The sequence below is a fragment of the Thermobia domestica genome, chromosome 15 (genome assembly GCF_964235325.1).
Source record: "Thermobia domestica chromosome 15, izTheDome1.hap1.1, whole genome shotgun sequence".
Taxonomy (NCBI): Eukaryota; Metazoa; Arthropoda; class Insecta; order Zygentoma; family Lepismatidae; genus Thermobia; species Thermobia domestica.
In genome coordinates this window covers 188,322,054-188,338,538 of record NC_137468.1, presented here as the reverse complement: position 1 = coordinate 188,338,538, position 16,485 = coordinate 188,322,054, and the positions used below count along the sequence as shown (strand labels likewise).

Here is a 16,485-nt window from a genome sequence, read left to right as displayed (position 1 = left end):
AAATCTGTAAATAAATTTTAGAATAAAACTTCTAAAATTATATGTGTATATAAATATGTAATATAATAAAATAAAGAGTTTGTTTGCCTGTGTCTGTCTGTCTGCCTGTGTGCGGCCTGGGGAGCAGACAAGTGGAACAGGAGTTACCAAATTTTGTTTATTTACCAAGGCGAACAGTTTTATCAAAATTCGATCCAGGGGGCGAGACATGTAAAAATAGTCCAAAAAATGACTGATATTAGTGTCAAATCCATAGTTTTCGCGGTCGCTGAAATCAATGGTGACACTTCCACTAGCGATGACTCAAATTCAGCTACCTTTGTATGCGGGCCGGGGGTCACCTGCGGGGGGTTACCGCAACATGTAAAATAATCCAAAATGATCGATATTAGTGTCAAATCCATAGTTTTCGCGGTCGCTGAGATGAATAGTGATACTGCCACAGGCGTTGACTTCCACATACAACCTCTATGCAAAGAATGTGTATTTCAGCTAGTGTATGTATATGTATATGCATGCATATAATTAGTAATTATTGTTGATACATTAACAGTGTGCTTAGACAGTGTTATTGTTAAATAAACATTGCAATTAAGTCCGTTCTATGGCAGAACGCTCACTCTTGAGTTGAAGTTTGTTTAACTTAAACATAGTGTGATTATTACTAGAAAGTATTGTATTGACTAAAAATTTCGCTACAGAGGATTGACTATACATAGTTTGTGAATGATTATCATTGAGTATGTACACTCATGTCCAAAGTGATTGTCGCATATCTATAAATCTCTTCTGTAAGAATATAATTTTTTAATGATTTTGCAGGGTACATTTAATACTGATACCGGTACTAAGTGTATAACCGGGAAATGTATATTTGTGGCAAATTTCACAGGAAAAGAATTATAAATACGAAAATTAGAATGAGTAAAACAAAATTTTGCTAAATGGACAAGAGAGTTTTATGTTCGTTTTATCGTTCTTATTTACTGCTCTTTTGACATGAAATTTGCCACATTCATGTCTCTGCCGATTATACAGATACAAGCATTATAAGAAATACCGGGCAAAATCCTTGTCAAATTATATTCCTACAACAACGTGACAATCATTTTGGACATGAGTGTACATTTCTACTTACAAAAGTCGAGGCTGCCTTCCAGAGTCAAAGTTCAAAAAATTGAATCTAGATCCTTACGCCCTTTGATCTATTTCCAGCGGAAATCTATTTTCCCCTCTATTCTGTTACAGAACCAAATGTGTATTCTCTAATAGAAATAGACCATCTGGACATTGCCTCCAAGTAAATACTCAAATAACACATAGAAAAGAATTTTAAAATATGACAAAAAAGATAACGCGGAAAACTGGCATAGTCCTACTATGTGATAAATGAATCATATCTGTGGACTCAGTACACTGCCAACAGAGCAGAGATAGAAACAAACGGAGAAAGGAAACAGTAATGCGCTCTTGGTCTGGTGGGTAAAAATCAATGGTGATTTAAGCTCTGTCATTCCTTTCTCTACTGGAATACTTCAAGGTGACAGCATGGCCAGCATTTTATTCAATGTCTTGATTGCATCTCTCATATACGCGGAGAAGACCAGACTTACTGACGTCAAAATATACCACACTTATCTTCCGTTCAAGTGTTACATATGTAGTTGACGTAGGGCTTACATTTTTATGTAAACAGTATATCCATCCTCGAAATTATTCGGATCCTGTTAGGTAAGTATTAGTACCTATGTAGATTCTTATTTCTAGAGGAATATTAAATAAACAAAAAGCAGTTTATATGTTATTTGATGTTTAAAGGGATTTAAATCTTTAATTTTCTAATCATGCACCAGATCTTTTACATTCCTCCAAAGGAAAAGGTCTAAAGGTGTTAGGTCAGGATTTGCATCATTCTTTGCCAATCCATTTAGCAGGAAGCCGTCAATTCATAGCTACACGAACGTGACAATTGAAATCGGATGGTAATCTGTCATAATGCGATAGTATGCCGTTCCATGTAAATACATGAACGTTTTATGGGGTTTACAACGCCAATCATGTGAAATGTTGTTTCGTCATTACAGATCACATTGATTATAAAATTTTTATTGTCATCAATTTTATGGAATATGGAAGCAGCATATTCTTTTAGGTGTATCACTGGGTTTCATATGGTGCCCTGGACAAAAGAAACAATTTTTCTCTTTCGTACCACTTCGTATATAATGGATGGCGGAATCCCAAGTTAAAAAAGTCGACGTTTCAGACTTTTTGGGATTTCGTATACACGACACAGATTCGTTCCAAAGTTTCCCGAATGCGTCTTGTCTTTCGGGTGATTTTTCTCTAAAGACACTTCTGTTACTTGAAATTGTTTCAGCCACTCACGAATACTTTTTCCTGTTGGTGAGGATCTCCCCTACTCGCAATTAAAGTTACGTTGTATAGTGATTACTGATTTAATATCAATTAACGAAATAACCCCCTGTGCGTTCTCTACTGAATTCGTCATGGCAGTGCCCGGACGACACGAATATCCTGTTTTTGCAAAGCTTATACTGATTTTATTTTCTACTCATGCATTCAAGTACATTTGTGTAGCATATAATCTCTTCTTCTGCAAATTTTGCAGAATACCTTAGGCTTGAGATTCCATGTAAAATGTAGAAACTTGGAACAAAGATTGAAAAAAAAAAGTATTTGAATTAGTTACTGCCAATGCCGTATTTAGGATTTTGTTTCGGAGGAGGGGGCTATGTACAACGTGTGAATAAGCACTTATATTTTTTGAGACTCCGACAAATTTTAATGAAGTTGTGCATATAAAAATTAATTTCGAAGGGGGCTTGAGCCGGATAGCCACCCCCTAAATACGCCATTGGTTACTGCTATCTAAAAAGTTCGGTATTGAGGCGACAGCGTACTTCCAAATGGTATAAAGTCATGGACCTGTGATGCTAGGTTGAAGAACTTATATCATATAGTCTCTATAAGAACATGCATATATACGCATCTTGACAAAAAGTACCCGTGCACACATCTAATTTGAATTCAACTGAGTTTCGTACACGACTATACCCAAACATCAATGAAAAGATAATACTCTATGCTAAAGTAGTTGGGAATAGGGTGAAGGATGACTCATCCGACCATATCACACGTTTCTAGTCCTCAACGGTCCAAGTTGCATGGTCGCGGCATCATTTGCGGCGTGCGAAAGCGTTATGGTCCCTGATCAGCGGTTTGGCCCGTGCAACACGACCCCGTAAGTTCATGTCAGGTAATTCGCGGCGGACTGTGATTGTCGAAACGGTGGTGCAGGTGCTGCTTGAGTTCCTCCGTCACTTGCTCCGCAGTTGCACGACGGTTCTACGTGACAATGCGCTTTAATACCCGGCGAGACCTGTCACTCATGATTTTATTTCGCCCACTGTTCCGCTTCCCCGATGTAGTTTTCCCGCGTGTTGTGTAGGCCGTCGTCACCTTCGACACTGTCCCACGCGACACACCTAACACAGTAGCTACTGCCGTCACACTCACTCCACATAACCGCGCACCAACAATTTGCCCTCTTTGAAAATCTGAGAGGTCTCCCATTTTACACTACCTCCGTCTGCTGCAGCCACTGGACGCTGCTGTTCCACTGCGCCTGACGTAGTATGGAGACCGACCTAACACACCACCACCAGCGGTCCGGCGCTGCGGGCGCCACGACACCACTGCCAACCCATACATCTGACGTGTTTCCAACTACAGGTGTTTCAATTTTTCTGATCACCATCTGTATGTACAATATATACTACACTATAGTATACATATCATGGTATACCTCTAAAATAAACGTTAAATACAAAAAATTATTCTTTCTAACACTTTCATGAGCAATTAATTAATATCCATGAATAATCAATTCATTAATCTAATTATTAAAATTAAACTAATTTATGCAAAATATGTTAAAGAAACCTTGTTTCAAACCTACCTGCGAAAGGAAGAAGGAAGACTCATTTCAGGTAAAGATTTTATTGCCCCCTGCAATAAAAATAAACTCAGGTAAAGAAGGGTCTACCATCTGGTGTACGTCCCTAACCTCAGGTAGCTGGGTCACAAAACAAACTAGTTGACAAGGGACAGGGCAAATTAAAAAGGGTTCTTTTAGACGTAAAGGATCTCCTTCAAGCAATGGGAATGAAATTATGATTCGTTCCTCGTTCTTACCTAGCAATCCACTTTCCTTTTATTATTGGTTTTTACAAGTTTCTGGGCGGAGTAAAAGTTGTAAAACCATTCTTCGTCTCTCGTTTTTCATTTGCTGGAGTCTTTCTATTCAAGTTAACAAACTACGCCTTCTGCCTAGAAGCTCAAAGAAGCTACAACAGAAATAACTACCTCTTAAACAGTATACTTTCCTATCTCCTAAGAACCAAAAAGTGCTTATGATTCATACAAATTTAAACATAAATGAATACAAATTAACATAATTAATTAGATTTTCTACTTCTATTCTATCAATATGTTCTCTAGAGATAATATGAATATTTTATCTACCTATCAATAAAAATATCAATAACCAATACTACAACACAACAAGGACATGTTGTTCTTCCAAACTAGCTGTTAAGAGGCAATCCCCACTCACTCCATGTAATTGCATTGCCTACAATTCTTTAAATATTTTATCTTATTTCTTGTCATCCGCCCTATTATCAGAAATTCCTGAAATTTTTCCCATGTGTCCAGTCATTCCACCTACTTTCTTAAATATAATCAAAACACTCAACCCCTGCGTACGTGCATCCAGTCATGTAATCATTCAAACCACTTTCCTGTCAACAATAGAAAAAAATAATATGCACCTGCGCTCCCTAAACAAGTTTCTCCTGTGTACGTGCATACAGTCACGTAATCATTCCAGCTACTTCTCTGTTAACAAAGAATAAAGGAAACCGCCATGTCAATGACCCTAATTTATTACACATACGAACATCTGTGTTAAAATTCCTTACATTGTTCCCACACGTACACGTGCATATACTCAAGCAGAAAACCTATTATCCGAGAATTCTGAATTCAAAAGACCTATTCTCCGAGAATCTTGAATATAAAGAAAAAAGGAAACCATCCTGTCAATTATACTAATTTATTACACATACAAACATGGTGTTAAATTCCATACATTGTTCCCACACATACATATGCATCTAGTCAAGGACAATATCCATTTTTGAACAACACTCTCAAAAGATCCCTGCTGATCCATTGTCCCCGAGAACGTCGAACCACAACTACTCCGTGAACAAAGGAATTCCTAACATTCTTTCATGCACCTGTATATGTGCAGTCAAGCACATCTATTGTCCAAGAACCTTAAATACAAAAGATCTATTGTAAACAAAGTCGTCCTCCGGCAATTGGGCCGTGCGGTACAACAAAGGGCAATAAACGAACAACAGGAAATAATCTTTTCTATTCTTCAGCGGCGAAGTCTACCTGCTGATCGAAAACTTTAAGGTCATAAATAAACTTCTAAGAATACCAGTAGTATTGGCCCCATTTAATCTAACTTTGGACTTTGACCCCGACATTTGTGACATCATAGGTCAAAGGTCAATGATATTGGTCCGGGGTCAATGACCTAGGGGTACTTAGGACCACCCCCTCTAGATTTTGGCAGGGGTACCTTGGCCCACCCCAAAATTTTGGCAGGGATACATAGGACCAGCCCCCTTAAATTTTGGAAATTGCCAAATCTAAAAATTCGGTGTGGTAGCTTAGGATCAGGTTATGTACCTCTATTAGTATTGGAGGTCCACCTCGTTCTCTTTCATGGGTAAAAAATTGTCAAAAAGTCAAATTTCGGAGGTTTTTGAACTAATTTATCCCCTTGGATGAGGTCCTATTACCTTATATGGTTATATGGTCATGTACATGGGTCCATTCCCTATCATAGGACATGGGTACATTGGTGCACCCCTTTAAATTTTTGGGAGGGGTACCTTGGTCCACCCCTTTAATTTTGGAAATTGCCCATTTTAAACATTTGGTATTATAGTATATAACCATAATATAGATCACTATAAATTTGAGTGGTTCACCTCTTTCCCTTTTAGGGGTACAAAATTACCAAATTTTAGTACAACCACGTGTTTGGCTTTAGGCTCAATTCACCCCGTTTGATGAGGTCCTATTACCTTATATGGTTATATGGTCATGTATCATAATACATGGGTATATTGATGCAACCCTTTAAATTTTTGGGAGGGGTACCTTGGCCCACCCTTAAATTTTGGAAATTCTCCAATTTAAGCATTTGGTACTATAGGACCTCAATATGTATCATGATAAATTTGGATGGTCCACCTCGTTCCCTTTCATGGGTAAAAGATTTGTCGAAAATTAGTACGACCACGTGTTTGGTTTTGACCTAAATTATCCCCTTTGATGAGATTCTATTATCTTATATGATTATATGGGTATGTATAGGGGTCAATTATCTTCCATAAGATATAGGTATATTATTTCACCCTTTTAAATTTGGGGGCGGGGGTATCTTGGCTCATCCACTCGGTTTTAGAAATTGTTTAATGTAAGCATTTGGTATCATAGTACAGGACTTCAATATGTACCACTATAAGTTTGGGTGGTCCACATCGTTCCCTTTCATGATTAAAAAAAACTACCAAAAATCTAATTTCGGAGGTTATTGAAACCCTTTGATAAGGATTTAGAATGTTATATGGGCATGTACAGAAGTTTATTACCTTTATATGTTTATGTTCCCTTTTAAATTTGGGAATTATAAAATAACAAGTTGGTGTCCCTCTTATCGACAAATATTCAAATTTTAAAGGTCATTGACCTATTTTACCTTTCTTGATACGGCTTTATTATTGAATGAGTACAGGATTTATTACTTTTTTCATAAGACACAGGTGTATTTGTGTATCAGTCTTAAATTTTGGGAGGGGTACATTTCTTATTGTCATATCAATAATTGGTAATTGTTCTTAAAATTGGATGGTATCTCGTTCATTGGGTAAATCATTGTCAAATATGAATATGATCACGTGATCAGTTATTGACCTATGATGGGATTAGGAGTCCAGGACATTGGTACATTGAAACTTTGTAGGATAACTTGAGAGTTGTCAAAATTAAATTACGTCATTGGTTTTGATTATTCCCGCCAAATATAAACGTAAGCAATACGATGTACCATGTGATTGACCTTGATGAGGTAGTGTACAGGGATTCATTTCCTTTGTTGTGGTACTTCTTAAGTTTGAGTACACACTTCTAGAAAATAGTTGGTTCTTCTAAGGTAAACAATTGACGGACATTATTGACCTTATTGAACATATAATGATATGGTTAATTTTAAGACAGGTATATCGACAGAGGTACGTAGGACCATTCTTTAAATTTGGGAATTGTGATAAACAGAATTTTCACATAAGGCGCGAAATTTGAAACAATACTTTGAACTTTAGTCACAGCTCATAGTCTAAGATCATTGGTGGTGGTTGATTTATCCTCCAGCTTTAGAAATCTGATAGCTAACCTTATTGAATCTTATGGCTCATAGACGAAAGGTAATACATGCTACAACACTGAAATTTAGTCACAAGGTGATGTAATCTGACACTGGCAAAGTTATTGTTGATGCAATTTGATTGGATGATCAATATCTTTCGTGCAGTCTGATTAACTGATCACCATCTTTCCTGCAATCTGATTGACTGATGATTTTCAAATCTTTGCTGCATTCAGTTTTAAGTTTTATTTAACATTTATCGATTAGTTTAAAAATCTTGGTTTCGTTCAACATTTTACACTCACTGATAAATATGATCAAAACCGTTTATTTTTTAATCGAATCGTTAAAAGCCGGATAAAGTTTGACGGTTAACCGTGAAACGTAAAATCTTTGAGAATTTTGTTTTCAAAAATTTTTGTTTAAAAAAATTGAAATATTTTTGTTTCCAACTGTTTGAAAATTTTGTTTGAAAAATTTTTCGTTTCCAAATTTTTTGAATATTTTTCAAAATTTTGTTTGAAATTTTTTTGTTTCAAAATTTTGTTTGAAAAATTTTTTTGTTTCAAAACTTTTTGAAATTTTTTGTAAAATTTTTCGTTTTCAGTTTGAAATTTTTTCAAAATTTTGTTTAAAATTTTTTGTCTCAAAATTGTTCGTTTCAAAATCTTTTGAAATTTTTTGTTAATTTTTTTTAGAATTTTGTTTGATAATTTTTGTTTCAAAATTTTATTGAAAATTTTTTGTTTGAAATTGTTTTCGTTTCAAAATTTTTTTGTAAAATTTGTTTCAAAAATTGTTTGAAAATTTTTCGTTTGAAATTTGTGTTAAATTTTCTGTTTGAAAATTTATTTGTTTGAAATTTTGTTTTGAATTTTTTTAAGATGTGCTCTCATTAGTAAAGAACCGGAACTGTTTAGAACAAGAACGTCTGGCAAGAATGTTTTATGATGCTGCAATAGTACACGTCAGAACATGGGGTTGTACCAAAATGAAAAACACAAATCATTGAAATGGGTCATTTTATTACACTGCACTTGTTAATCTCATACATGTACATCCATACCAGATAAAGGATCTGGATATTGTCGATACAATGTATTTTGAACTTCTTGCACTAGTTTGTTTTTAGCGTATAATTTTAATTCCAACTGAGGTCTTTTAAGGTCTATTGCAATGTCAATTGGAAACTCAATGTCCATTTGATCACAAATAACTGTTTATCAATACAGGTATGCACCCACGAACGATGTTGACAACCATCACAACATCTAGATACATGTTGTAGAAGATGCAAGACACATTTCTCAAAACAGTACTTTTGCAGAAATATACTTGTTTTGTTGCACATTTCCACTGCATGTTAACACACTGGAATACATTGATGAATTTGTTCCATTCCGTTTGTGTTAGATACACCATGTTGCGAGGGACATGCAATGTACTCTTTTTACGTAACAGCACCATCTTGTTCTCGAGGACTGTACGCAGCGCAACTTCATGATTTGAGCATAATGATTTGATTATGGTCACATTTAACTCACCATGAAAATAATCATTCATTTGGTCGATTCGTGAACATAATATTTTCCATTCTTCAAAGTTCAGTTGTACACCAAATTGTTTTACTTTTCCCAATCGAATCACAGGTTCAAATGTTGTAGCACAGATACCAACCATGACATGTTTTGTTTGAAATATATTTATTGGATAATAGCTTGCGAAGAGGAATTCTTTATCGTTAGAAGTACACATATTTCCTGCTGAAACGCACTTGCTCGAATGATTTCATGAGCTGACACGGTATTTTATGATTTCATACAGCTACAGCTGACATCATTGAAAAGGAATGTGCTGACGTTTGAATTCTTGATTTCACCAAATTTGCTGACGAAACCAAGTTCACAGATCCGGCTGTGCACTAAATTCATATTGATGACTACGTCCAACGAGTCCTCTATAGCATAAAGATACAGATCCAGTATTTAAGAAACGTAGCAGTTCTTTTTGTTTTGATGCTTCCATGTGTAAATATCTTGCTGGTAAAATAATATTCTTGTCATTTTCAAGCTTCACTACGATTCTTAATCCCAACTTTGTAGGGATCATTTGGCTAGCTAAAATTCTGTAAGGTATATTCTGTTGTAAATCAGTATTCTTGGTAAATGATTTCATCACATCACGTGAGTTTAGAAACTGTAGACAAGTAGCCATGATGACGTTATCATGAATACTATCTCGAACGTTGATGCAAAACTGATGACGTTGCATTACCATGTTCTGACGTGTACTACTGCATCATGATAAACAGTATTGCCAGATGTTTTTGTTCTAAACAGTTCCGGTTCTTTACTAATGAGTGCACATTCTTAAAAAATTCAAACCAAAATTTTCGAAACAAATTTCAAACAAAAAATTTTCAAACAGAAAAATTACTAACAAATTTCAAACGAAAAAATTTCAGAAAATTTTGAAACAAATTTTACAAAAATATTTTGAAACGAAAAAATTTCAAAAAAATTTGCAAACAAAATTTTGAAAAAAATTAAAAAAAATTTCAAACAAAATTTTCAAACAAAATTTGGAATGAAAAATTTTAAAACAAAAATTTTCAAACAAAAAATTTGGAAACGAAAAAATTTTAAAAATTTCAAACAAAAAATTTTGAAACGAAAAAATTTTTCCAAAAAAATTCGAAAAAAAGTTCAAAAAATTTTGAAAAAAAATTAACAAAATTTGGAAACGAAAAATTTTTTCAAACAATAATAAACCTATGACGTCAAAAATGTCGGGCCAAAGTCCAAACTTAGATCAGATCACCCCATTACTACTATACCGCTCCCCATCTAAAGATCTCCCTATTTCCGCTCCAAATGGGACAATGCTTTCAATCCTTTAACAAAAGAAAAGAAGTGAGTCCAACTCTTTGATATTTCACATACAATATCATAAAATATAATATCCTGTTCAATTAAAATAATTGAGTGATTAATATCAAAGTATATCAACAAAAATGTTTCCTAACCATTTCCTTTAGTTAGCAACACTGAAAATCACTATAAATGTGAAAAAATCGTTATAAAATACTCGAAAACAATAGAAAATTAGCATAAATTAATATAATATCGTCATAGGACGGTTTAAAATACGCTCACAAGTATCGTAAAAGGGTACAAAATATAGGTTGAAAATAGTAAAAATCCCTAAAAAACGGTAAAAATCCCTAAAACAGACCATTTTTAACATAGGAGTTTGTCACCACTTTTCTGGACGTTAGCCAGATACCCTACTGAGCTGGTAAGAGCTCGAGACAAAACATTTTCTCCCCCTGTAACTCCAAACTGGTGACAGCAGTCATAAATAACTTTCCGTTACTAGCGGTACCCACCCTGCTAGCGGAGTTGTCAATTTTATAACTTGACCTGGACTTTCTGCGTGGAAATTCCATTTTCGGGAGGCGCTTATGCTACATTTTTTCAAGTTGCAATACAGTTATAGTAAGTATTACAATATTATTGAAATGTAAAACCTTTGATCCTCAAGTGAAGATTTTGTGTTGTTGGAAACTGATGCTATAAAGAGGATTGATGGACGTAGTGTTTTCACTTTTCAGAGGATGGTACCGAGACCGAAGCTAGTCTCGATCTCGTCTCGAATTTGAGACCGAGCCGTGCTTTTCGAAATCGAGACGAGACCGAAACTCTCTCAGTCTCGTCTCGATACCATTCTGTGGATGGTATCAAGACGGAGAGTAGTCTTGATCTCGTCTCGAATTTGAGACCGAGACGTGCTTTTTGAAATTGAGACGAGACCAAGACTACTCAGTCTCGTCTCGATACCATCTCTAGTGTTTTCTACGACATACTCAATATACTGTAGTGGTATGTATAGTCTGTAGGCCTATACTGTAGTGCGAATGTATGGAGAAAATGTATTCGAATAATAAACTTTGGGTCCCCAGTTAACACGATTTTTTTAACACGAACTCCTGATTTTTCACTCCTTTGGATTTCGTGTTAACGTGGGTTTACTGTAATATATTTTAAGTTCCATTTCCATTTGCACTAAAAAGTAGCAAAGTACTAATTTACAAATGATGAAAAGGAACCAGTTTGTAAAGTAATCTAGAAATTATGTACAAATAGATATGAAGTACTATCAATACACCCCAAACCACCGTTAGTAATAGACGTCAGTCTGTCTCCTCTCTGTGACTCGAATTTCGGAAAAGGAGTTCTCACATGTGAATTAACGCATGAAATTTCGAGAAATAGGTAGGAAGAAAGGTCGTGTGTGGCAATGTTACGTGCTAAACTATAAAACTAGGTCAGTATGTTGCAAATATTGTGAACATAAATATGTATGCGTAAATGCGTCTTCTGATACATGGTGAGACGTGTCTTCTGACAGTTACCAAACCTAATTTGTTTATAACATTTAAACATTTAATATGTTTATAATATCAATAGTAGAGTCAACTTTAGAAAATCCACTTACACATAAATTGAAACTAGCGGTGTAATTGTATTGTATTGTGTTTATTTTCATCCTTTTTCATGCAAATTGTTCATAACGTGAACGTATGAGTTGGACACGACATAAGAACACTGAATGTGTACACATGTATACATTTAAATCTACATGCAATATTAAAATAGTGTGAATTTATGTAACAAAAAAGGTACAATTTTTCATTATTCTAATTCACATACATCGATATAAAACAACATAACAGTTAATAAAACCTTATATTATAGATTACTTTAAACCTTATTTACTACAGGCGAGATATTCTTCTACAGAATAGAAACAGTGCTCGAGTAGGTAGTACTTGACTGCTTTATTGAAACCGGATGTTTTGCTTTTTAAAGTGGAAGGAAGCTTGTTATAAATATTCACTGCCATAGGAAATGTACTATTCTTATGTACTCTTAAAGGTGAGGACTCTACATGAAGATCAGACGCTTGTCTTGTATTATGCATATGAATATCTGAGTTCAACCGGAAACTGCTTGTACCTATCTGTATATCTTTTCTTACAATTTTTAGAAGTTCATATATATACATATAAACATGGAAGAGGTAAGATTTCAAGAAATTTAAATAGAGGTTTACAAGAAGTTCGAGGTTTACTTCCGGTCATAAACCTTAAAGCTCCCTCTTGTAAAACGAATATGGAATTTATCAGTGCAGTAGATCCACAGAATATAATACCATATTTCAATTTAGAATGAAAAAGTCCTAAATAAGTTGTGAGCATAACATGCTGACTGACACTATTTCGTAAAAGCTTTAACATGTAACAGGTTTGAGCCAATTTACTAGATAATTTTTGAATGTGAATTTTCCAATCTAATGTATCTGACACCCAAAGACCAAGAAATTTGATATCCGAGACGTAATTCAACGTTTTGCCGTTAATTGTTACACAAGGGTGTTTTCTTATCTCGTTTTTTAGTACGTGAAAGCACATGCACGAAACTTTGTTGTGTTTAGTATTAGTTTATTTCTATCCATCCAGTCACTGAAGGCAGACATGGTGGAATCTACTGCATTACATAACTCAACGTAAGTTTCTCCAGTTACTAATATATTTGTATCGTCAGCATACAGAACAATTTTAGCAGAGTCTAAACATTATGACAAATCATTTATATATATTAAAAATAGAATAGGGCCTAAGATGGAACCTTGAGGAACTCCAAATTTTAACTCTTTGGTATCTGAATAACATTTGCTTACTCCCAGAGTGTTTCGAGTTTGACAATTAATTTCAACAGTTTGCCTTCTGTTGGATATATACGATTTAAAGCACTCATAAGCATTTCCCCTAATACCATAATCTTGCAATTTTTTAAGTAAAATTTGATGATCAATTGTATCAAAATCAAGAAATATGCCGGTTGTATATTTCTTAGCGTTTATTGAATTTAAAGCAAAATAGAGAAAGGAGTAAAGAGCAGTTTCAGTAGACTTATTGTTAAAAATATGTGGACTTACTATACAATTTTCCACATATTTACTTGCGTAGAACATATTGTAAGTAAATATACATTTATGCGTGAGTTCCTTCGTGGCAAAGCGGTTAGCAACTGCGCCTTTGGCGCGGAAGATCTGGGTTCGATTTCCGGCGGGAGCTCATATGGTTCGGATTCCACGTTAATCAGTACGTCCTCGTTTCACATAGCCTCGCTGCTCAAAGGGAAGCTATACGGTCATAAGAAACAAATTTACCTTTGAAATCATAATGTAGTAATGGAATTCAATTTTCTTTGTTTATACATAAATTCCCGGAATACTCCCATTTTGGGGAATCTTCCCTGGAATTTTCGCAGGGAATATTCCCGAAAAATATCTTCCCGGGAATTTACCCATCACTAGTTCCGGCCGGGAACATAAGTGGGGGAGAGATCTTATCTGCTCTAGTGAAGTAGAACAGTAGAAGTGAAGTTAGTGTAATATGTAATGATTTTTTTTGGCATTAAATTTTGAAGAGTAAATTTCTTACAAAATTCTTCAGACAATAGAATAAGGAGGCACTATTCTTAGCAATAAGAACGGAAGAGATATCATAACGAAGCACTATAATTATCAATTGTAAAAAAATTGAAGGTTATAAACAGCACCACAAAAATAAGTTATATTGAATTTGTTTCAGCACGAGCAAGCTACCGAAAAATAGACTAATAAATACAACGTAAGTATAATATGAAAATAATGTAAGGTGATATGAATGAAAGAAAATCTTACGTTTTATGTTCCACGCTAGTGCCGGGTAGGCTAAAGTAGACAATGATGATGAGAAATGAATGGGGTGGCATTTAGTATCTCCTTTAACTCGTTTCATGGCTCCAGAACTGATTACCTTATTTTTGTCTAAATTATGATAAAGGTAGAGAAAAATGGGCCCTCGTTTAACCTCCTTCGCTCGCTCAGCTATATTTTGTGAAGTAACACTGGAGATCTTATACAGATGGTGATCAGAAAAATGGAAACACCTGAACGAAATTGCAACTTACTAAATTAATATGGTGTCGGGCCACCTTTCGCCTTCAGAACACCCTGGATGCGACGTTGGGTGGAGGCATAGAGGTCGTGAATGGTAGCAAGTGGAATTTTACACCATTCCTCGTGCAGGGCATCGGACAGTTCTGTGAGAGAGGATGGAGGTGGAAATAGTCGCCGGAGTCGTGTTTCCAAGACGGACCACAGATGTTCAATTATGTTGAGATCTGGGTATTGGGCGGGCCAGGGGAGGTGTTGAACTCCATCCCGATGTTCCTCAAACCACGCTGCAACAACGCCAGCTGTGTAAATGGGTGTATTATCATCCTGGAAGATAGCGTCATTGTCCGGGAACAACATCCGGACCATAGGATGCAAGTGGTCTCCTAAAATTGCGACATAATCGTTGGCAGTGATTCGTCCGCTAAGTGTGACCACAGGACCCAATGAAAACCATGATATTGCGGCCCACAGCATCACCGAGTCGCCGCCATGTTTCGCAGTTGGGCGGAGACACTGGAGATCATAAGCTTGTTTGGGCGTTCTCCACACATAAACACGGCCCGTGGTTGGGAATAGGGTGAAGGATGACTCATCTGACCATATCACACGTTTTCAGTCCTCAACGGTCCAAATTACATGGTCGCGGCACCATTTGCGGCGTGCGAAAGCGTTATGGTCCCTGATGAGCGGTTTGGCCCGTGCAACACGACCCCGTAAGTTCATGTCATGTAATTCGCGGAAGACTGTGATTGTCGAAACAGGGCGGGGAGGTGCTGATTGAGTTCCTCCGTTACTTCCTACGCAGTGGCACGACGGTTCTACGTGACAATGCGCTTTAATACCCGACGTGACCTGTCACTCATGATTTTCTTCCGCCCACTGTTCCGCTTCCCCGATGTGGTTTTCCCGTGTGTTGTGTAGGCCGTCACCTTAGACACTGTCCCACGCTACACACCTAACACAGTAGCCACTGCCGTCACACTCACTCCACATAACCGCGCACCAAAAATTTGCCCTCTTTGAAAATCTGAGAGGTCTCCCATTTTACACTACCTCCGTCTGCTGCAGCCAATGAGGAAACTGGGAAAACCCACGCACACGGTGTTTGCCTACAACAACCCTCAGTTTGGCGTGAGCTGAGATCGAACCAAGAACCCCATGCACCAGAGGTGATCGCTCTTTCACTGTGCCACCGCGGCCCCATAAATTTCAGGTGACAATCAGTCTAGACAATCGAAGGGGTCAGCCCCTCTAACCATTCCAAAACACATACAATAAATTCAGTAGCGTAGCCAGGATGTATGTTTGGGGGGGGGGCAAGTGCTGTTATAGGTACATATAGAAAAAATTACCAACAAAAATTATATACACATAAAAATATATAAAAAATTACAAACATCAAAGTACCAAAATACATTGTCGGACCTCTGGGGGGGGGGGCGGCCCCTCTGGCCCCCCCTTCCCTACGCCACTGAATAAATTACACAATGAGTATTTTAGGGCAACGTTCTAGAACACAGGTCCCCCTTCCGATCTAGCTCTAATAAAGACACAAAACAACGTACCTTGCGGGGCACTTACTCGCCTTCACTCGCTAAAGCTCGCTCGGCAATACTATATGAATTTGATATTAAACTTTCATATCAAATTTGATACAGAAAGGAACCAACCTAGCTAATAACCTATATGAGGGGACCAGTGTTCTAGAACCTTCCCGTATTTTAGTTCGTTAACTCTATTTTACGAGTTAAAATTATGAATTTTGCAAAACAAAGTTATGTAGACGACTTGACTACCGTACCAAAGTATACCCAATATTATTTTAAATGGAAGTTTGTATGGTAGACGCACATTATGTATAATTTTTACTTTATTACACAATAATACATTTTGCACTGTATATGAACATAACAGGAACTACTTTATATAACTGTTGAACTTTT

General features: G+C 36.2%; 1 protein-coding gene across 3 annotated transcripts in view; it reads left to right on the top strand.

Moving 5' to 3' along the window:
• The first annotated feature begins 13,849 nt into the window (after positions 1 to 13,849).
• LOC145671397 (uncharacterized) overlaps positions 13,850 to 16,485 on the top strand; it is a 31,568-nt gene continuing 28,932 nt past the window's right edge. The window contains exon 1 of one of the 3 annotated variants that reach the window (XM_081740522.1): positions 13,850 to 14,231. The gene's annotated coding sequence lies outside the window, so the exon portion shown is untranslated. The remainder of the gene's footprint in view (positions 14,232 to 16,485) is intronic. The other 2 variants (XM_081740521.1, XM_081740523.1) reach the window with 2 other exon arrangements.